This window comes from Scylla paramamosain, chromosome 4, assembly GCF_035594125.1.
Source record: "Scylla paramamosain isolate STU-SP2022 chromosome 4, ASM3559412v1, whole genome shotgun sequence".
NCBI lineage: Eukaryota > Metazoa > Arthropoda > Malacostraca > Decapoda > Portunidae > Scylla > Scylla paramamosain.
In genome coordinates, this window is record NC_087154.1 from 8465266 (window position 1) to 8489000 (window position 23735).

The 23735-nt window shown below is 44.1% G+C and overlaps 1 long non-coding RNA gene across 2 annotated transcripts in view; it reads right to left on the minus strand.

Moving 5' to 3' along the window:
- Window positions 1-1527: 1527 nt before the first annotated feature.
- Window positions 1528-23735, minus strand: part of LOC135097350 (uncharacterized) — a 97744-nt gene continuing 75536 nt past the window's right edge. Inside the window, exon 3 of one of the 2 annotated variants that reach the window (XR_010265619.1) lies at window positions 1528-2840. This is a non-coding gene — a long non-coding RNA (uncharacterized LOC135097350). Of the gene's footprint in view, window positions 2841-15147; window positions 16693-23735 lie in introns of those variants that run through there. The other variant, XR_010265621.1, reaches the window with a different exon arrangement.

Below are 23735 nucleotides of genomic sequence, written 5' to 3' on the forward strand. Positions count from 1 at the left end.
GTGTGTGTGTGTATGTGTGTGTGCCAACATCACTGGTCTGGTCCACGAAACACAAAACGTAGAGGGGAAAAAAATGGAGTAAAAATAAAAACCTTCCCCCACAGAACAAGCTCTCACTCTCTCTCTCTCTCTCTCTCTCTCTCTCTCTCTCTCTCTCTCTCTCTCTCTCTCTCTCTCTCTCATACACACACAAAGGGGAACCCAGCACCCTAGGAAAATAGAAAGAATTAAAACAAAAAAAAAATCGACGCATGTTTAATCAATACGAGAACTCAAACTGAAGAGAAATTTCATGATAAAAAAAAAAAAAAACAAGAAAAGAAATCAAACAAAAAACATGAGAAAGAATTGACAGTGTTCATCAAAATGCCAAAATCAACAATGGAACCAATTGACACACGATAGAGAGAGAGAGAGAGAGAGAGAGAGAGAGAGAGAGAGAGAGAGAGAGAGAGAGAGAGAGAGAGAGAGAGAGAGAGAGAGAGAGAGAGAGAGAGAGAGAGCAGAAGCACCCAGACATCCAGTGACCGGAGGGCGGGCATGGGCAGCGGCGTCCACACTTGCTATGCAGGGGTAGGGGCGCGGGCGTGTCGTGGGCAATACTGCTGCTCTTTCCGAAGTCTCAATCGTGGGAGCTGAGGTGAAGCCCCGAACCCTGTGGTGCCCTCGGGTGTGGCGGGGGAGAGGGAGGCGCTGGGAAGCTAACTTAACCTAACGTAACCCCGGCTTATGATGATGCTGATCTAGCTAAATAAACCTAACCTTACTTAGCCAAACCCAAACTTAGCCTTGAGTAATCTAACCTCATTGTAACTACAAAACCTAACCTTACTTAACCTAATATAATCTTACTTAACCTAACCTAATCTAACGCAACCTTATATTTTACTTAACTTGACGTAACCTAACGTAGCTTAAGCTAACCTAACCTAAACTAACCTAACATTATTTAACCTAACCCAAACTTGACCTAACCTTACTTAACCTTACTTAACCTACCATAACCTAAAGTAACCTAACTTAATTTAAACTATCTTGACCTAACCTAACACGATATTACCTAAGTTAACATGACTTACTCGAAATTTACCCAAATCTCTCCATTCTCTTTTTATTTATCATACTTTAAGGGGGTACAGGAGGCGCTGCACACTTAATTCACTTAATAACTGACCAGACCTAACCAAACCTAACCTAATCTAATCTGACCTAACCTAACCTGACCTAACATAATCTCTTTCTGCTTCCATTTCTCCTGATTTGATGGGGCGAGTGAGGCGATGCTGAGTTAACCTGACAATTTAACCTAACCAAACTTAACCTAACATAACATACCTGAATTCTTTCTACACATATTTTCCCTGCTTTAATTTTTCGTTGAGGTGGTGGCTAGACTCGCTCTCTCTCTCTCTCTCTCTCTCTCTCTCTCTCTCTCTCTCTCTCTCTCTCTCTCTCTCTCTCTCTCTCTCTCTCTCTGACAATAATGGTAAAAGAATAACAAGACACATATAGATAACACTGCCTCAACCTTCAGCGTGAGCAAAGTATTGGGGGCGTGTAGGGAAGGACAGCTGATGCAACACAGCAATGCCACAAACACACTGAGGGAAAAAGTGTTCTCGCCGCTGGCAGGCCGGGGCAGGTATTCATCAAGGTGGATTAAACGTAATACTTGGCGTGGGAATGCGGCATACCTTGACTGTGAGAAAAAGAGAGATTGTAAACTTATGTAATACTCTCTCTCTCTCTCTCTCTCTCTCTCTCTCTCTCTCTCTCTCTCTCTCTCTCTCTCTCTGCGGCGTTTTGTTCATTTCTTTCAATTTCTTCGTCCTATTTTTGTTCGTTATTCTTTTTTTTTGTGTCTGAACGGGTTGGTAATTACTCTCTCTCTCTCTCTCTCTCTCTCTCTCTCTCTCTCTCTCTCTCTCTCTCTCTCTCTCTCTCTCTCTCTCTCTCAAGTATAAACATGCCTCTCGCTCTGTTGTCCGTGTCAATAAAATCCATAATTCTTCAATGATCTTCGGAGGCTTTATTTCCTAGGCCATGTAAATAAAAGCCTGGATGTCGGGGCTTCTAGTAATCGACCCGCGGCGTCCACTGCGCTCCAAAGGCTCTCCTCTTGCCGCTTGTCAATTCCCACAGCCTTCGTCATCTTGCATTTCCAGCGCAATTTTTGGGATCAGCCAGCGAGCGAAACCCGGGGCCTGGCTGGTTGGCTGGTTGGCTGGCTGGCTGGTTGGTTGGCTGTCCCTACCCGGCCGGCCAGGCACACGCAGCTCTGCTCTCGACGCTTCCAACTTTCGGCTTCGCTTTCTCCCTTTGTTCCCTCATCTCTCGCTTTCTCTTTGGTCCTTCTATATCTATAATAATTGATTGGGATGCCATTTCTTCCTTTTTTCTCCTACTTTCCAGGCCGTTCCTCGGATCCGCCGCCCTCTGCCCTCGCTTTATTTCTGGTGTAGGTTGAGGTGTGTTGATAAGGGAGAGTCCCACGTAAACTGACGTTGCTGTGCGGAAAGAGGGAGAAAGAAAAAAAAAAGAGAAAGGAAGAAAGTAGGAAAAAAGACAGATAATAAAAAGCCTAATATAATTGTCTCTTCTCTCCTCTCGTCAAGAATTACTTTACGATTTGCGAGTGGTAAATGAAGACTTGAGTGTTAGGAACACTTGTTTGCACTTTTCTTTTTCAGTGTGTCAGTTTGCATGGTGCGGGGTGTCCCAGGGAGGGTACTGGTCAACAGCCGCCCTCTTGGTGGCAGGGTCGTGGTGTGAGGTCCAGTAATCATCTGTGGTTAATTCCACTGTGTTTTGTATTTTCCCTCAATCCTAAGTCTTGTGATCTGTAGGAATTGTTAAGAGTTGTCAGATTTTGTAAGGAGACTGCTTACAGATGAAAGTGTCTAGAATGAAGTCACAACACGGGAAGTAAGTGGAAAAAAAGTTACTCTACTTTGAAATATTAAGAATTACTAGATTATGTAATGGGACTGCCAACAGATCAGAAGATGCAGAATGAAAGTAAGACAACACAGTGGAGGCGAGTGCTAAAGGTTACTGTACTAGACTTCTGACAACGAGCATACATCAAGAAGCCGGAACAGGAAAAGGGCCGCCGGTGCCTTCCTAGAAGCAACGTTGGTCAACTCACCGCCTTCGCTGCCCTGGAGGAGAGGTTGCAGCTTTCCCCGGGGCAGTGGAACATATTATAAAACACTTCTACGCCGCACTTCCACTACTTTTAAAAGGCTCTGTAGTTGAAGCTATGAGGAGTTTTAAGGATGTTTTTACGATTTCAGTGACATTTGAACAAAATTTCTACATCATTAACAAGAGAAATAGTCTTGAGAACCCGGCTAATCATCTCTGTGGCGTTTGAAAATAGTAGTGAGAGAGCAAAGCGTTTCTGACTACAGGACAGTGTGCGAGCGTCGGAGTGGGAGGCCAGGGGGTACAGCAGTGCACTATTCCTAATCTAAGCTCGCCTCCTGCAGGAAGCTTCCACACATGGCGGAGAACACTCAAGGGCGTGTCTCGTCTTCACCAAGACCAGCTGACAGGTAATGCTTCGGGGAATTATACATTCTACCCTGACCTACATGGCGCTAGTATGAGGTGGTAAAAGGTGACACACACACACACACACACACACACACACACACACACACACACACACACACACACACACACACACACACACCCATACACACAATTATAGACAGTTATAGAGATGCTATCCTTTACTGCAACATTTCAAGACAAGTGCCCTCATCTTCAGGCCCAAAACGGTAAAAGAAAAAAAAATGCAAATTAGAAGAAGTTTTACCATGATGATTTCTCGACACTCGTTTTGAATGGCATTTGCTTTTTAGTTTTGTCTTACGATGGGAGCAGTATCGCCCGGAAACGCTACACAGCCCAGCGTCACCTCTACTGCTGGGGATTTATAACCTTCCCTCAAATATAAGCAGGTGTTGGTGGCGGTGGCGGCGCATGGAGGCGGAAGGCTCTAAGGAGGCCTCAGTGGTGGGCGACGGGTGGCGCAACGCTCACCCTCCACGCCAAGGTAGATAGCACCACTCCAGTACTTCCGGTGTGCGCTTGGCCACGCGGGCGATGAGGCTGCGGGCTGCAGGAGGTTGGGGGGTGAGGCGGAGGGGGACAGAGAGGGGAGGGGATGGGGCTGCCTACCTCGGCATGAAGCATCAATTTGTCCCTTTAACAAAACTGGTCCTGAAGAAAAAAAAAAAAAAAAATCCACTTACTCCACCGTAGCGGCCAAACAGGCACACCCCTGATGGTGCGGCCACCTCGACCACCGATTAATAACGTCCTTGCTGTGAAGTGTAAGTAACACACCCGCAGCCCTTCCCCCTCGTGACCGGCACCGCCCTGCTCATGGCTGCCTGACTGGCTGCTCACGCCTCACGGCTGCACCAGCGTCCTGTTCAAGGTAGGATAAGTAATGTGCTTCTCAGGCGCCGCTGTGCTCGAAAACATGACAGGAAAAAACTTGCGTCGTGACCCAGACAGACAGTATCTTGCTTCATCACGTGCTTCCCTTCCGTCCGGTTATGCTCATTAGTAGAACCACTCCAATGAGAGTAATGGCCATTATTATGCGGGAATATACTGCGTTCAGAGTTGTGGGATACGTCCGGCTAAAAAGAAAGACAAAGCGTGCTACAAATTAGTGCGTGGTTCGTGCCCCAAAACCCTGTCTTCCCTAGGCGCCCCTCAGCAGGAGTGACACTGCGTTAGTAGCCCTGGGACAAAAATTAACAAGATACCCGAGCACGAGCCTCTCCCGCCACGCCCTCATGTGCTTGTCTCTTCCTGGTCGCCTTCCCCGAGTGTTCCTTCCCCCTCACCCCTCCCATTTGCTGTACAGAAGCAAAGAAAAACCAATAATCTATTCAATAATATCTTCCACTTGCCCTGAGATGACGACAAAATATGTTTCGACAGGAGCTTAGCTGGCAAAGTAAATGTCAAGTAAGGCGACCCCTGGGCGAGCGGAGGGCGTTTCCCTGGCCAGCCTTGGCTTTTACCAACACTACCGCCGCGTTACGTGCGAGCCATTACTTTCGTTTTCCGGGTCTCGCTGCGCCGGAAGGAGCTCCGAGGTGGCAGCAGCAGCTCGGGGGTCACAGCATCGCCTGTCCCTTCCCGATTCCTCAATTATTGCTCAGTGATTCATTAATAACCTTCAGTCTCACTGGTCCCGGTGCAGCCACGTGGCGGCGAGGAGCCCCACACACCACGCCAGGCAGCGTGTGAAAGCAATCGTTCACCTCGAGGCGAAGCGCAAGTCACTTCCATGGGATGTGAACCGCCTTGCATAAATAAAGCCAGAGAGGATAATGACTCCTATTCTCTTGACACTGAAATTACCAGGCCCATCAGGCTGGCGATGAGTGGACGCTGCACAGAGACGTATCCCACGCCATCCCGCAGCCCACAGGTGTGACGTTCCCGCCGACTTGGAGGGGGACACCCGCAGCCCAGCCTTCACGGGCGGCGGCCCCACCACATCCCCACTGGCTCCACTGGCACGCTGGGAAAAGCTGTTCACTCTTCCCTTGAGCTGAATGCCTGCCCTTCGGTGACCGGACACACCCCAACCCGCAGAGATCAACAATGTGCTCGCTTCTCCTTGAGCCACACACGCCTGCCTTCATTCCCACCTCCAGTAACACATACGAGCATGATGAAGCAACTGGTGGAGCCAAAAATCACGCTCAGGTAACCTCGTGGAGCAGCAAGACAATGAAAAACGAGCGTGGGCCAGGCACTGCGCTGGTCACGAGTTGGAAAGCGATGCTCAGCTCGAGGCAAGGCGAGACTGCCCAACGCATCCCCGATGGCGCACAGAACGAGGCTATCGGGAACACTTATAAAGGACGAGGAAGAGCGAGGACCGGGAGGGTGGCCGCGGCCAGCACATCCTAATGTTGCCCAGACAACACCACCGGAATCAAAGCGAGGTGATCCGTCTTTCAGCAGTCCTTGAGATTGCACGATCCAGAGATAACATCTGTTGGATGCCTGCCAGTTGTTCGGGCTCAGCGCACGAACTACGGCCCCGTGACCAGCGCCGTTCAGCGCTTGGCTTCACCCTACAAGGGAGGAACTGCTGACACCCCTCACGCGCCCCGCTGCACACCGCTGATCCACCGTGGTCTCTTCTTCAGCACGCCGAGATAATGCAGCTCGGTATATTAAGTTCAGAAACCAACAACTAGAATATGAGAAATAATCTTAAAGCAAACAGGAGTATTGGGTTTGACTTTAGCGAAGTCGAGTTTGGACAGATGTCTGGCAACACGACCACAACGTTTCCCGGAGGCAGATTGTGGCAGGCACTGACGCGGCTTTCATCACGGCAGGAGCTCTAACATAACTAGACAACGTGTGTCTGTCAAGGTGTGAGTGTCTGTCAAGGTCTCTCATCCGTGGACACAAGGAACCAAGCTCGCTATGAGGCCCGAGCGTCATGGAAGCTTGCCATGATTATGTTATTGTTAATGCTCCCTGCTGCGCTATGCAAGAATGGTGTTGCGTACTGCCTGGCTAAGGCACTAAGGACGACGCGCACCGCGACACGCCCTACGTCCTCAGAGTGATCCTGATGGTGAAGCGCGAGGAGGCAGACATGCGTGTAATGTATCCCGTCGTGCACAGTAATGTGGAGTGTTAACTCAGCGAGGAACACGGTGCGGCCGCTGATGGCTACACGTGTGGAACAGACGCGCTCCACTGAACTGTACTCTGGGACAGACACGGATAAATGGTTCAGGTTGATCTGCGTCTGGCCGGTACACGCGAGGCCCTCCTGGCGTCCCCTCAGCGGTGCAGAATGAGGAGGTGACGCCAAGCCGATCTTTGGCTTCCCTGAGAACCATGTGCTCTCCCCATTGCTATTCAGAGTCCCCAGCCCTGCTTGGTCTGAGGAAGAGCCGACGTGCGTTTCGGCCAATTTAACGCACGACAAAACTGCCGCACCTGATAAACATTCTGTGCTGGAGGTGACCTGCGTCGAGTCCTGGGAACACAACACACACAACACAGCCCGCAGCGCTGTACACACCACTACAGACTACAGACGAGACAAGCAAAGCGTGACGTCCACAGAGTTCACAAAACAGGACGCTGGGAGCAAGATGCAGGTGTTGGGAGGTCGCGTGAACACCGTGCCCTCATATTACTGTGTGAGGAAAGGACACCTGCCTGCCCCTCGTGGGATCTCTACCCCCCACACCCCCAAGCCCAGCACCGTCGCTCGCATGCAGTCCAGGAGGCGGCGCAGAACTGGCGCGTTGGAGGCATGCAAAGAAGAATATTGTTATGTACTTGGTAATGTAAACAAGAGAAAGCCTTGCATGTTGGAATCCTGCGAGTCAGCGAGCGGGCGTGTGGATACCAATGAGTCTGGTGAAGGCGGCGGGTGGGGGGAGGATGATAGGAAGCAGACGATGAGAGCTTTTACTTTCTGCTCTCGCCACCACGGACACCAAACGTGTCCTGCAACGCGGAGAGGCGGTGCTGACCTGAAATGCAACCGGAACTGTTTTCTGTTCCACTGTATAAACAGGAGCATAAAGCAGTGGTCAGTGGTGTGGCTGAGCCTGTAGGGTGCAGGTCAAATGTCTGTTAACGTCCCACAATCTCCTCCGTTAGCTTTAGCGTCTTCCTTTAATCTTCAGTCTAGTGATCTACTGCCGATCTCCTTATACAACCTGACAACTGACAGCGATCAGGGAACTCATGAATGAAGACGTAAAAACACAGTAAAGTGAGTATGGAAGATTACTCGACCTTTGAACAAGAACGCACCGACACTGGGGCTTCAGAAACAATGGGCTGGCAACATTCCTCATAGTGGCTTAAGCATCTGATGACAGTGAAGTAAACGAACAAGGATAAAATGAGAGGTCGTGATGCTGCTCTTCGGATTCCAGAAAGATAAAGAATGAACAACTTATGCATCGCACAAATGTGGCACTACCGAGGATCTGAGCGGCAAATCCAAGAGCACTTCGAGGAAGAAACAAGTCCCGTGGATGGTCAAGATGCTCCGTTGTGACATCAGAGATGACCGATGCAAAGACGTGACGTACGGGAAATCACGTCATATGTAACACGAAGGGAACAACAATGGGAGACTGACGCAGAGTGCAACGAACACCAAGCACCAGCACACCTCTCTGCTTGGTGTGTGTGTGTGTGTGTGTGTGTGTGTGTGTGTGTGTGTGTGTGTGTGTGTGTGTGTGTGTGTGTGTGTGTGTGTGTGTGTGTGTGTGTGTGTGTGTGTGTGTGTGTGTGTGTGTGTGTGTGTGTGTGTGTAAAAGCCATATCGTCCAGCCAGTAGTCATTTCATGCACAGCGCCATTTACGGAAGACCAGCCATGAAAGACAAGTTTTATTGTTGTCCTTACCGAGAGTCACAGGCGTCAGGAAAGGAGACAGATTCAGTACTGTCTGCATGTCTATCCGCGGCCTGTAAATCCTGAGCGGCTTGCACGTGGGGAATGTGACGAGAGTGGTGCAGGACGGCGCAGGATGGATGGATGAGGCAAACGCATTCAGGAGACATGATTTGATATTCCTGCGACGCGGGACTGAACGGAACAGGAGTGAATTAGAGAAATGGAATACATTGACATGTGCGGGACGGGGCGGACACGTGCGTGCTGCGAGTGTAAGGAAGGCGTGGCGCTGCTTCCCAATGGCCGGCGAGGGTACTACGGATTGCTGTGTGTTACCTTAAGCCGCGTACCTGCAACACCTCCACCTGTAAGGAAATGTCGAGGTGTCGGGGTGTCCGTGCCGCGTGGGGTGACTCGCGGGTCTCGGCACGGGAGGCAGACACAACACGATGGTTTGATTCGGTATTGTAGTGGCGGACGTTAACTCTTTGTGTGTGTGTGTGTGTGTGTGTGTGTGTGTGTGTGTGTGTGTGTGTGTGTGTGTGTGTGTGTGTGTGTGAGAGAGAGAGAGAGAGAGAGAGAGAGAGAGAGAGAGAGAGAGAGAGAGAGAGAGAGAGAGAGAGAGAGAGAGAGAGAGAGAGAGAGAGAGAGAGAGAGAGAGAGAGAGAGAGAGAGAGAGAGAGAGAGAGAGGAAAATAGACACACGGACATACAAAGATAGATAGACAGCTAGACAGAGACAGACAGACAGACACACACACACACACACACACACACACACACACACACACACACACACACACACACACACACACACACACATACATGCAGGCAGACATACAGACAAATATGCAGGCAGACAGACACGAACAGACGAACAAAAGCGCATAGTCACACAGAAGCATAAAATCAAATCAGTGTTTCCACAAGCAAATATGATTCACTAAGCGAGGAGTGAGGATAAAGAAAAAAAAAAATAAATAAAATAAACCACGAGTATATAAATCCTTGGCGGTATCAGGAAAGGAATATATTGGACGTTAAGACAGAAGGGAACACTTTGAGCCAGTGATGGAAGGGACAGGTGTGTGTGTGTGTGTGTGTGTGTGTGTGTGTGTGTGTGTGTGTGTGTGTGTGTGTGTGTGTGTGTGTGTGTGTGTGTGTGTGTGTGTGTGTGTTCGCATGCAAAGAACACGAAAAATGAAGTGTTATAAATCTGAAGAAAAACAAGGAAAAATATTAAATAACATAAAAATCATAAATATGAAATAAAAATAATACAAAAAAAACGTGAAATATGTATGACTCACTACAATCTCTCTCTCTCTCTCTCTCTCTCTCTCTCTCTCTCTCTGAAAAGTAACAAGTAAACAGGAGTAAATGAGGTTGAGTGGAATGATGAAATAAAAGAAAATACAAAAATGAGTGCGAGAAGTGAGCGAGTGAAGTGTGTGCAAAACGTCAGGAGAGGTTGGCGGCACGATGACATCCACCTGGGGCCTGAAGGAGTGAAAGAGGGCACTCACTGCATCCTGGTAGGCGGAGGGGAGGGCGGGGAGGGTGAAGGCGAGCAGGGTGAGGCGGGACAAGGATGCTTGCTAAGAGTGGCAGGTGAGGGGCGTGGAAGAAGTGCACTGGGAAGGATTGGCTGACCGCCGACCGTGTGTGACATCAAGCGCTCTCTCTCTCTCTCTCTCTCTCTCTCTCTCTCTCTCTCTCTCTCTCTCTCTCTCTCTCTCTCTCACTCTCTTCTTCTGTATCAAGGCGACCAAGGAAACAAAATTTGGGTAAACAGAAAAGCCAACTTTCGCTTTTAAATTCAAAGGAAGACTCAAAGAAAGGTACAGGGAACAAGGTAATCAGGTAAGGAATTGACTGATTACTGTTAGGGAAAGGATCATGTGGAGTACTTAAGTGTATAACTGTTCTTTCGCGCTTTAATATACTTAAGTTACCTGTGTGTAGCATCATGTGGCTCCAGGTTTGATACACGGGAAAAATTAGGTAATGGATTAATTATTATTATAAAGCAAGCAAATATGTGAAGTAATTATATACCTTTTTTTTTTTCTAGATATACATAAGTCAAATGGTCGATATATACAAGAGCAAGCAAGAAAACCTATTACTGCGACACCGTGAGGCCAGGTATGATATAAGGAATATGCTTATCACTTTAGAAAACGTGTGAAGTAGTTGCCTGTCTGTTACTCTACTTGAGGTATAGGAGTCAAGGGCTTGATATATTTACACACAGACAAAGATATATATATCACTGCCATCCCATTAAGACAAAAAAAAAAAAATGATAATAAAAACTACTGTTCACTTAATTTCGAAGATGGAAATGAAGTCAAGGGCTCCAAACACACACACACACACACACACACACACACACACACACACACACACACACACACACACACACACACACACACACACACTATTTATGCCATTCCGTTGAAGATAAAAGTTCACAAACGGTGCTTTTCATACACTTTTGATTATGAATGTTAAGGAATCCTGAACACACACACACACACACACACACACACACACACACACATGAAAAAAAAAAAACACGCGGGCTCTTGGACGGCTTTAGCTGCACCTCACACAGCACACGTGTGGGGCAACATATACGCACGCACTCACACACACACACACACACACACACACACACACACACACACACACACAGAAACACACACACACACACACACACACACACACACACACACACACACACACACACACACACACACTGACTGAACATCACAGCAGTCTGCGGAAAGGTGGGGTAGTTGCCATCACATTCGGTGATGCCTGATATAATAAAGAATGGTGGGGACGTCACACACACACACACACACACACACACACACACACACACACACACACACACACACACACACACACACACACATACGTACATCCCCAGCCTCAGATCTAACTTTCAGTCCGGAACATCACCTCACTTCCTCTACGCCTCACCTATTCCTGGCTCCCAGATGTCCGAAGCTACAATTAAGAAGACCTCCCCCCCTCCTCTTTTTTTTTTTTTTGTCACCTCGTACTGTGTTTAACACCACTCCATAAAGAAAATGGAATAAAAAAAATTCCGTATTATTCCGTGGATGACTCGCTGGCTTATCAGAACACGCCTAAGTGGAGGACGGAAGGAACAGGGAAAGTAAATCAGTTGGGGTAGTGACCTGAGGGAGACAAGTAACAACCTTAGACCAGCAGATACTGGAAAGGGATTGCCACTTCACATTTACCTATATTTATAACAAGAATTCGTAAAAATACACAATGAATTTGTATCTACATTTTTTTCTCATCAAAAACAATAAACAAATGACGTCTTTCATTTTCATTTTATATAAAGAAAGATAAAATATAACAAAATAAAAAGAATAGGTTTTCCAATTTCTAGCCAGTATAATATTCAGAGACTGCTGCGGGAGGGGAAGAAATGTCTCAGACTAATTTGTGATAAACTATTCCACTATTAATAGCAGTGCTTAATTTGAATAACCTTACTAAGCAAATATCAAATTACATGCACTAAATCTTTACTGAACATTTTATCACGGGAATAATATCTTTAAATATCTGTGAATAATATCTTTTAAAATTATAATCTAAATTTGCACAAGACCATTTCATTAAGCTGAGAATAAAGCTGCAGCATCAGGAAACTGTCTCAAATAACATATAAAGGCTGAAACTTGATAGCTATTACGCATCCGCTACGAAAAACTATTTTATGACGCAACTGGTTATTTTCAGAGTCTGTGATTTGATGAGCTAATACGATCTGATGAGTTAACACGAGCAGTGGTAAACAGTTGAATGGTGTAATAATTCGTGCAGACGCTGACGGGGACCTGAGTGGGCTGCCGAAGGTGTGTTGAAATGAGGAGTTTGTGATATGTCAGCGTGGTTGTTTAATGTGTTTAATGTGTACACGGATGTGGTGGCGGAGAGAGTGACGGACATATCAAGGGAGCGGGAAGGAAGACGGAGTGCAATATGTGTGAGGGGCGGAATCAGACTATGACAATTCTTATATTTACACGTGATGCTGCAATGCCGGCGCCGTGAGTCAGGCGAGGGATTGAGGGAGGGCGGGAGTGCGCACCGGTGTCTGAAATGAGCGGCGAGCAGGTGACGCCGGTGAGGGGAAAGGGTTGGGAAGGAGACACAAATACTGAACTGAAATATAAAGGTGGAAAATTATAAACTCAAAAAAATGTAAATAAAAAAAGGAGAAAAAAAAGTATAAGGATGAAAAATTATAAACACCAGAAATATAAGAAAAAAAAAGAAAAAAAAGACTTGAAGGGATTACTAGTCGTGGGGAAGACAAAGAAGCACAAAATAACACAAGGGAAGAACAAACAGCTACAGAAATGCTGCTCTTTACAAGACTGAGGTAAACTACACTAATCCAAAGTAAAGAAACGTACGAGTGGAGGTGAGAGTGGAAGCTAGGGAGAGGAGGAGCTGAGGAGTGGTGTCTGTGTGGCTTAAAAAAAGAAAGAAAAAAAAAGGATTAAACCGGAGTCACACACACACACACACACACACACACACACACACACACACACACACAGCAAAAGAGGTAAAAATCACATCCTATAATTTTCACATCACTATAAAACTTCAGACTTCCTCCTCCTCCTCCTCCTCCTCCATAGCAGCACACGAGAGCAGGAAAACACGGGGCAGGGCAAGTCTTGTGGCCTTATTAACGTATTTGGTGCTCGTCTTCAGAACCTGCTCCAGACCTCCCTTATCTCTCACCCCTACACAACCCGCTGGCTTTCCTCGTGCAGGTGGCGAGGACCTGAACTAAGCGCGCGCACACACACACACACACACAACCTTCTTCCTGTAGTAGGTAAGGCGCACCTGTCGCCTCCTCCACCTTGCGTTCAGTCAACCCTTGGGAAAGTTCACCTCTATGGCTCTGCCGATAATGTAACCTTCCTTCATCTTGCGCAATTACCGCGTCACGCATAATGTGAATGGTTCCATAGGTATATTCCAGATCGATGGGAGTAATAAATAACGGTAGATTGTGGATGTGTGTGTGTGTGTGTGTGTGTGTGTGTGTGTGTGTGTGTGTGTGTGTGTGTGTGTGTGTGTGTGTGTGTGTGTGTGTAAAGGGCTGGGAGGGGAGGAAGGCAGTTCAGCGGCACGACATAGCTCCGTAGAGAGAGAGAGAGAGAGAGAGAGAGAGAGAGAGAGAGAGAGAGAGAGAGAGAGAGAGAGAGAGAGAGAGAGAGAGAGAGAGAGAGAGAGAGAAACAAACATACACAGACAGACAAACAGACAGACATTAAAGACACAAAGCAAAAAACACCTGACAAATTTAGAAATATTATAAATAGACTTTTTCTTCTAACGTAAAAAATAATAATAGCTTTCGTATCGAGCTGGAGAAGATCCATTAAATTTTTTCTTCACGCCCACAGTTGTGATGACACTTGAAAGACTTACATCCCTCCCTAACTATTCTATTTAACCAAACAAAAAGAAAAGCATTGAAGCCTTGAGTACACACGAATCGAATCTCACAAAGCACACCTCTGAACACACAATTAACATCTTATTAAAGCGCTGCACCGTCTGCCTTATTTTCCGCGTCAAGGCGAAAGCTGTGGATACCTCTCTAGCTTTTGGGGCACAGTGTCAAGGGGAGGTGAGACAAGTTTTAGGCAGCTTCCGCGTGCCTGTGTAGACTAGATGGTGTTTTAAACGTAAACCATTATTCTTAAACGCTTTGAACTCTCCTGACGCTATTTTCTGAGGCAGCAGAGGTGATTAATGGAGTTCTTATAATATTTTATCCTACTGGTGTTGGGGAATCATTATTAAAACAGCGCTAGAATTATGAAAACACTCTTGAAAGTCCCAAAACTTCCACCACAGACTGTTAAATGTAAATGAGCTAAGACGCCGAGACGTTTGAGAACATGAACCTTAGACAAAGCCAGACTTGCATTAAAAAAAAAAAAAAAAAAAATTAAAGGTAACACGAGATTTACTCCCCAGGGATTCTAACGTCGATTTGTTCCGCGTGTTTAATGTGACTGATGCTTCGTGTCTTGCGCTGCCCTCACCTCGCCCGCCGCTCTGCCTCTCCCCACCTCACCCAGTCTCCCCTGCACACCCTCACCCTCACCCTCACCCACGGGGCCCTTCAGTCTCCTCCACGCCCACAGCCTTGAGTCATCGCCCAGGGGAACGATTAACATATAGACGCTTCCACTTCATCTGGTGCCTTTTGTGTAATTCTTGTGCGTAAGGAAATAAATATACAAGTAACATGTTAAGTGTTCCTCGGGTTTCTTTTATTTATGAAGTAAGAAATGTTACCACGCAAGCTTCGTTATCTAGTGACCTTTGTTTAATTTTCATGAGTAAAAGAATAAATAGAATTAGTATGTGTGAGTAGCGTGTTAATTCATCGCTCAGTTCCTTTTGTTTATGACGCGAGTTTTTTCGTTAGATTTACTTGTTTTTTTTAAATTTTTTTTATGAAAGGAAAAGCGCACAGATTTTGTTAATATCTGTGTGGTGGCATTAGTCCTTTACATAAATGAGTGTGGTATTTAATCCTTTTACTGCTATGATAGTTTTCTGATAACATTCATTCGTTTTCTGATAACATTCATATCATTAATAAATCGTTTGGATGAAGATGGTTTATTTTTGCCAAGGTACAGATGTGCACGCATTCTAGAGACTGTAGTACAAAAGTAGACCTTTTAAAAACTTGTAGATGGTTATGGGGAAAGATCAATTACAAGTGAAAGGGTTAAATCATTATGTGGTGTAAGTCAGTTTTCGTATTACAGCGTTAAGTCATCCCTTATAGTAACGAAGTATGTATGTACAACCCTATATCCTTCTAACTATATACCACAATACTAATAAAGATGCAAAGGCAATCACAACATTACTAGTGACAAATATTATATAATAAATAAATAAATATTATAGAACTGGTATAAATAAAAACCTAACAGTGGCTAACAAAAAAGTCACCACCTTCTTCCATAAGTGATGTTCAAAAGGCGCCAAATTCTGTTACATATATTATAAAGCCCTCTACTAGTGATGTTATATAACGTTGAAGTGTTCTCATTAATACTAAACCACATGAATCTTTCTCCCATTGATATTTCACCGCTCAGTTTCCTCCTCTAAATCTCTCTCTCTCTCTCTCTCTCTCTCTCTCTCTCTCTCTCTCTCTCTCTCTCTCTCTCTTGTTCCTAGGTTGGCAAAGAAGGTTATCATTTCATCGCGGTGCAACTGCTAAACAACAGCAGCGATGGTGTGTGCTTAGGGGAGGAAAGTTAGAGTATATGCCGCTGTGTGTGTGTGTGTGTGTGTGTGTGTGTGTGTGTGTGTGTGTCAGGGTGATGGGGAATGGTGGTGGTGATGAGAGTATTACGTGTATAGTTTTGTATGGTTTAGTATAGTGCCTTTATTAGGACAGGATGGTGGTGGTGGTGGTGATGGTGATGGTGGTGGTAGTGATGATAATGATGGCGATGATTCAAGTAAGTATATACACAGTTATGACGATAATGATAGTGACGAGGCTAAATAGTTATGGTGATGATGGCAGTAATTTACAATGACCTTAATTAAGTACAATGAATTATAATGATGAAAAAACTTGATGGTGACGAAATGCACTCCTGTACGGGTATGGAAAAGATGATAATGACAATGGTGGTGGTGGTGGTGGTGACGCGGTGATGTGGGCAACCAGCGGCAGCAGCAGACGGAGAAGAGAGTGAGTGAGGCTGGTGAAGGAGTCCACGGTAGAGCCTCAGGGCAGGTGAACGCTGAGTGAAAGGCTGACTGTAGAGGAGTAGGAGTAGGAGGAGGAGGAGGAGGAGGAGGGAGCTGTCTTACCCTACAGTCCTAAATCATTATAGCGAGTCACCACACACCATACACACCATTCAACACTATTTTTCCTTCCTTTCCCTTCCGGACGCACCACACACCACACAAATGCAGGACGCGCTCCACTATGCACGCATCACTATAGAGTCACCATAGAGTGCAGTGACCCCGGGACTCAGGTGAAGGACGTGGCATCGGCTGTGGGCTGTGGAGTGTGTGTGCTGTGCGTGAGGCTGTGCTGTGTGGCTGAGTGGCTCGCGGCGTGTTCCCAAGTTCCAGCAATGTAAATGTTCCCACACTAACATCCCGCCTGTAATATTCCTTTTTCACCCTAAAAAAAAAAAAAAAAAAAAAAAAACTATTCCACTTGTAATTGACTGAGTTAGGTTACGCATGTTAAGCTAAATAAGATCAAGTAAAGTGGATTATTAATTAGGTTATGTTAGATTAGGTTGGTGGAATTTCTCAGGTGAAGGTAAGGTTAGTTAGGTTAAGTCAGGTAAGGTTAGAATTAATTGGTTAGATCAGGTTAAGCGGGTCATTAATTATGTTAGGTTATGTTAGACTAGGTTAAGTTTGTTTCGGGTAGTTTCTTAGGTACAGGTTAAGTTAAGTGTGAACATCAGAACATAAGAAATAAGGAACGCTGCAAGAATCCATCAGGCTTACACGTGGCGGTCCCTGTATGAAATATACCTGTGGTTAGAATAAGTTAGATTATGTTATGTTAGGACAAGTCAAGTTAGGCTGTGGGATTCTACCATGAGGGAAGTTATTTTGGATGAAACTTCCATGTGGAATCTTCGTAGCTGAGTGAAATGAATGGAAGTTGCAGAGAATGCGAAAATTTTCACTGAATCATCCCATTTTTACTTCACATTCCTTCATTAAGCATTTGTTGAAGGCGTGAGTATCCCACGAGAACTATCAACGGTGAAAAAATAACGTCACAAAGGAATAAAAATTTAATAAAAAAAAATACATGCAATTTCTCAAGGCAATCTAATATACACAAAGTCGCAGGAAAGTGATGCAACAAAGGACAACAAGCTGCGCATTTCTGCTAAGTGTAGTACATTACATTTACAGCTTTTTAAATTTCGCTGCCTGGCGTGTTGGAAAGACTGCGCTGAGAGGGTAAAGAGATGGTGATAGATTTATTGTGATGTGTGTGCCAACGTGGTGCATTAACAGTGTGTGTGTGTGTGTGTGTGTGTGTGTGTGGCCAGTGTTGCTCACCTTGGGAGTTTGACGAGACGACGCAAATTTAGCACTTCGAGTTTGGATGATTTGCTTAATTGCTCCTTATAAGAAGTAATGATGACGATGACGACGACTAGATGATGATGATGACAACAATAATGATGATCGGTACGAGGTCAGGTGGAGTGTCAGCTTGTGCGAAGAGATAATGATGACGACTACGACGGTGACATAACAAGGTCATAATAATAATAATAACAACGGGTACAAAATTTGGTAGACAATCAGCTTCTCTATCAGAAACACTTTACTTAGTGATGTTAAAAAAGTCAAATCCATCATTGATTCTACCCACCATAGTAAGTTTTCTGTGGCAAGAAGAATACGAAAGAAAGAAAGCCATCTTGTTTAAGTCCATCAAGGTAGCCGTTGAATGAATCACGAAGCTAACTCCCACGTACATTAGAAATAAAAGAAAAGAAGGTATGAATGAACAGCCTGAAGAATACCCAATGAAAGACGAAGACACAGGGAAAGACGGAAGGTGAAATGATAAACGGATTTCCAGTTGAATTACAAAGAGGGGGAAGCAACCAACTTTTTTTTTTTTTTTTTTTTTTTTTTTTCCGTGGAAGTAACAGGAAACACAAGATATAATGAGGGGGAATAAATGTTGAAGATTCGTACACGAAACTCATCCTTGACAATTACGACGATAGTTGAAGAACAAAAACAAGAACAAAAACAAGAAAACAAGAACAGAACAAATACAAGAACAAAAAGAACAAAGGTACAAAAAAAGGCGTGAATCATTCCTACAGCGACGCAGAGGAAGGAAGGGGTGAAGGTGTACACTCTCACTCACCGGGCGCCAGGGAACACGACCCAGGAGTGTTGCGGAAGAAGGGAACACATGAACAGGTGGCGGGGCGGAGAGAAAGAGGTTAATTGTTTATAAGAAGAATAGCTTTTGATTACCTGGCGTTTCACACATGGGTGGATTTACCCTCACGCAATGGAGGGCGTGTCCATTACCTCACAGAGAAAGAAATATGATCCCTTCTGAATGGCATCTGCATCTGACAACACTGGGAATGGCTGTGCTAATACTTTCACATCGCTCTGAACGCGATCCAATCCCTTTTTTAAACTCACTTTCTATTTATTAATCTATTCTTACTTTATAAGTGTATATATATATATATATATATATATATATATATATATATATATATATATATATATATATATATATATATATATATATATATATATATATATATATATATATATATATATATATATATATTATTTACTTATTTATTTCATGATTTGATTTGATTATTGCTTTTTTATAGTTCTTGTAGTCTTTCTATTTATTTCTTATGATGATTTATGTCTATGTTTGTTTATTAATTCAATTAATAATATTTTATGTATTATTCTCTTTGTTTCTACAATTTATGGTTAGTCTACTTTATATCTAACATAAAACAGAACAAAATCAAGAAATTTGTTCCTATTTATTTATCTATTTATTCCTTCATATATTTGTATGTTTGATAGTATCTATTAGAGTTTTTTGTAGCTCAATGCCGGTCTCTTTTATAACTAAAATCAACAACAAATATATAAGCTCCTTGGCTCTTGTTTATGTAGCCTGCTGCTGCTGCTGCTACTGCTGCTTTGTTGTTGTTGTTGCTCCTGCTGCTGCTGCTGCAGCTGCTTTGTTGTTGTTGTTGCTCCTGCTGCTGCTGCTGCTGCTGCTGCTGCTGCTGCTGCTGCTGCTGCTTTGTTGTTGTTGTTGCTCCTGCTGCTGCTGCTGCTGCTGCTGCTGCTGCTGCTGTTGATGATGATGATGATGATGGTGATGATGCTCAAGATAATAAGCTGCGTCCCTCACTGTGTAATATTGACTAGTGAACGACCAGAAATCGACAAAAAACCGCTGCTCCTCGCCAAAAATAAATATATTTCTCAGCACGAAGCAAGTATTCATATTTAGCTCATAAGTGTTCACAATGCTGGGGTGTGACGGGCCCGAGTCGTGTACAGAGGGGAAAAAATAATGTCCTTGCTGAAAAGTTTGGAGTATATACTGTAAGTACATCATTATTATTGCTGGTAGTGGTGCTTTGTTTTTGCTGCTCATTATTAATATTATATCTGTTGCTGTTGTTGTTGTTGTTGTTGTTGTTGTTGTTGTTGTTGTTGGTGGTGGTGGTAGTGTTGTTGTTCTTGTTGCTGTTGGTCGTGGTGATGGTGGTGATTGTGGTTGTGTTGTTGTTGTTGTTGTTGTTGTTGTTAATGCTGATGGTGGTGCTGGTGGTGGTGGTCGTGGGGTGGTCGTTGGAGGGTTCTGGTGGTGATGGGGGTCGTGGGAGGTCGTGGGGGGGGGGTTCTGGTGGTGGTGGGGAGAGTGGTGGAGATAGTGTAGTTGTAGTTATTGTTGTTATTGCTGTTTACATTGAATCGCAGATCAGCTCACGCATGTAGGAGGAAAATACCACAACGAGGCGCCTCATCAACCTTAACCACTAGACACAGCATGGGAAAAAAATACCAGACCAACCTAGACACTAAACCAAAGAAAGAGGAAAAAAATAAAAATAAAATAAACTAGAAACACCAGTCCAAACTCAACACAGATCACGAAGAAAACTAAACAAACCTAAACTTATGCCAGGACGCGAAGGCAAGACAAAAAAAAACACCGCTGCTCGCTCTTACGGACGCAGGAATAAAACAGTGGCAGGATTGAGTGGCGCGACACGGGCACTCGGCGAGACAGTGAATGCATCCATTGTATCAAACAGGTCGACCATTGAGGCACGAAGCGCTCAGGCGGAAACCGGTGGAGTGGATGTTGGGCATTATGGTATAGCTTATAAAATACAGGTAGTGCACCGGAAGAAACAGGAAGAGGGAAGGCAGTGGGCAAAGAAGAAAGAAAGTGGTGAAAGAAGAAAGGAAATAGTGCAACAGTTTAGAATTTATATAAAAAAAAAAAATCATGGTTTTGTTAATTTTGCAGTCATATCAAGCCACACAGTAAGAGAGAGATAAGTAGGTGTATGGAAAAGACTCAGTAATCAGATTATTTTGAAGTCTACATTATAATACCGGATATTGTTAATTTTGCAGTCATATTTAGCTACACAGTTTGAGATCTGTAGTCCAAGTAGAGAAGGTTAGATAAATGGAACAGAGTCAATAATCAGAATCTTTAAAACTCTACAGTAAATACGAGTAAATATAGAACATAGTTAATTCTGTAGGTTATATCATGCTACACAGTTCGAGATCAGTAGGGTAAGTAAAGAATATTGGATGAATGGAGCAGACTCAATAATCAGATTGCCGTTACAGAGTCAATACGGAAGCATTACTACACACAACGAAGCAGATCTCAGCACTTCGCTCAACACTCCCATCTCTATAACTACTACTTGACACATGCTTCATTAATCACGAACCACTATGAGGCAATTCTTTTTGACAGGCACTTCTAAACATTCATTATCTTTGCTGGGCATTGGCAAAATTCATTCCTTTTAATTTTCTTTTCTTTTTTGTAGGTGTTTGTGAATGTTTGCAGTGGTTCTTAGTGGTGTAAATCTCTGCACATCACACTGAAAATGGCAAAGACGTGCATGTGCAGTTCCTACGAGTCTAGGGGTGAAGCGAAAGACCAGCAAATATAAAGGAATTAGATCTAGACACTCTATTCGACAGTTTTAATTAAGACAGTGAAGCAGATAACCAAGTCAGACAGCAATATTCCACAATAAGAGGTACAAATCCTCGGTAACATATTAAGATAGAACAAACAAAAAAAAAAAAAATCTGTGTTGGCGGGGTTCAGGAGGCTGGCTCAGTGACGGAGATGAAAGGTGAAAAAAAAAAATAATAAAATGGAATAAAACTGTAATGGTTAATCTGTTATTTCTTTCCTTTTATAATTTTATCAAACAATCCCCAATCGTGGTAGCTTTGAAGCAGGACCCCACTACCTCATATTTTGGTACCGCCAAGCCTGTACTGTCCAGTGGAATATTTACTGGTGGCAAAGCGATCCAGGAAGAACAACTAGTCTAGTATGGATCACCTTTTTAATCATCTTAACTGTACATTCAATAGTTAGGCAGCTTCTAATTTTGAAGGTATAATTTACTATCTGTTTATTATTTATTTGCTATCAATTATTCTTCAGTCTTTTCCTGAGCTTCCTTTTTTTGTTGTCGATTTCTTCCGTCATTTATTGCATGCTTTATTGATACTCTTTCTTCTATTTGGTTCTGGCACGTCAATTTCGTCACACCTTTCTTCACCTTTTATTGCATATATGTTTTGCTGATGTTCGTACGTCTGCTTAGTTCAGGCTTGTCAATTTCATCACACACTCCTTCATATCTTGATTCATGGTTATGTGGGCAACTGAGCGGCCTTCTATTTTTTTTTTTTTTCCTGCAGCTTCTCTAATCGCTGCTGTCAAGCAGCAATTATTATTTAAATGTCATCCTCGGCAACACCTGGAATTTGAATTGATTTATCATTATTAGTTTCTGAGATGAAAATGAGCTGGTTTTCGTTTTCCTCTGTTTATGGACTTTCTGATTGGTAAACATCTCACTCCTTTCTGTTCCCAAGTCAAATGTTGCTTCACTGCTTGCCGTTCTGTTTAATTCATTGCAACTGTCTTCCTTCTAGTGATTTAAAGTATTTATTTATTTATTTAATGATTTATTTTTTCGTCAATCGCTCCTTCAAATCCACTTCAGGCTTTCCTATGTTTAAGGAATGCATTAAAATGTGTATTTATGATCATCACGTCATTCCTTTCATCATCACGTCATACCTTTCCATAATCTTCACGTCATTCTCTTCACTGGCCATCACGTCATTCTCTTCACTGGCCATCACGTCATTCTCTTCCCCGCCCATCACGTCACTCCCTTCACTGGCCATCACGTCACTTCCTTCACTGGCCTTCACGTCATTCCCTTAGAAAATCTACACAGGTGGACGCGTTTCTTTCTGTCCCGTAAATGTGATTCTTCATCTTCCTCGGAGTAGAAATGTATCATTATAATTTAATCAAATACTGATCTTTCAAAATTTCTCCAATACTGTGCTTTTAGAATTTTGTTGTCCCCAAATTTGCTCTACATCATCATGAAATGTACGAATTGACTCCCTACTTCAGTGGCATTACTAGACTGACCTGACTTTATTTTCTAGCCTGCATGTCTTTACTTCCCAATGGCTTCAGGAACTGCATGTGGGTTAACTAGCCTTTCATGGCCTCCTTATAGACAGAGGATAGGGAAAATCAATTAGTGGGTCAGATTCTGAAGCAACCACCCTACAGACAGACATGATGAACGAATGAACAGGTAGATGATAGTGAAGTTTTTGTTCTCATTCTGACAACTAGGAAAGTGATAATCAATTAAACATCGCTGGAGTTTGTGTCATTGCTCGCGAACTCTTGAATCTTTAAGAACCTAATTCCACTATATATATCTATAAAGCGTCTTACTTATCTATGCTCTTTTTTTTCACAATTTCTCATGTCGGATCTACGAGTATCAGTACATGCTGTTTGTTTTTATTACATGTTTTTATTACAGTCACATTCTGCCGCCACATCAGGAATTCTTTTAACCGCATCTTATATACGTCGACAAGTCAGTGTGTGTGTGTGTGTGTGTGTGTGTGTGTGTGTGTGTGTGTGTGTGTGTGTGTGTGTGTGTGTGTTTAAGATAGCTATATTAAAGGGTAAGATTCAGGGCTGTTAAGGCAGGGATACTTAAGTCATTTTATCAGAGAGAGAGAGAGAGAGAGAGAGAGAGAGAGAGAGAGAGAGAGAGAGAGAGAGAGAGCACGTTCCTTTCCTTTCAATTTTCCATTTTCCAGGACTCTGTGAAGGCGGGAGGTGGTTGTGGTGGTGGTGGTGGTGGGGTGTGGGGAGGGGAAGGTTAGTGGTGACGTGGGAGTAAGGAGGGTGGGGGAGGAGGGGAAGGGGAAGTCCTTTAATAGTGCTGAGTCACGGTCGTGAAGCTTACAAGTACTCCAATGATGGCACCTGTGTGTGGTGGTGATAACGGTCTGGTAGTGGTGGTGGTGGTGGTGGTGGTGGTAATAGTAGCAGCAGTAAGTGACAATGGT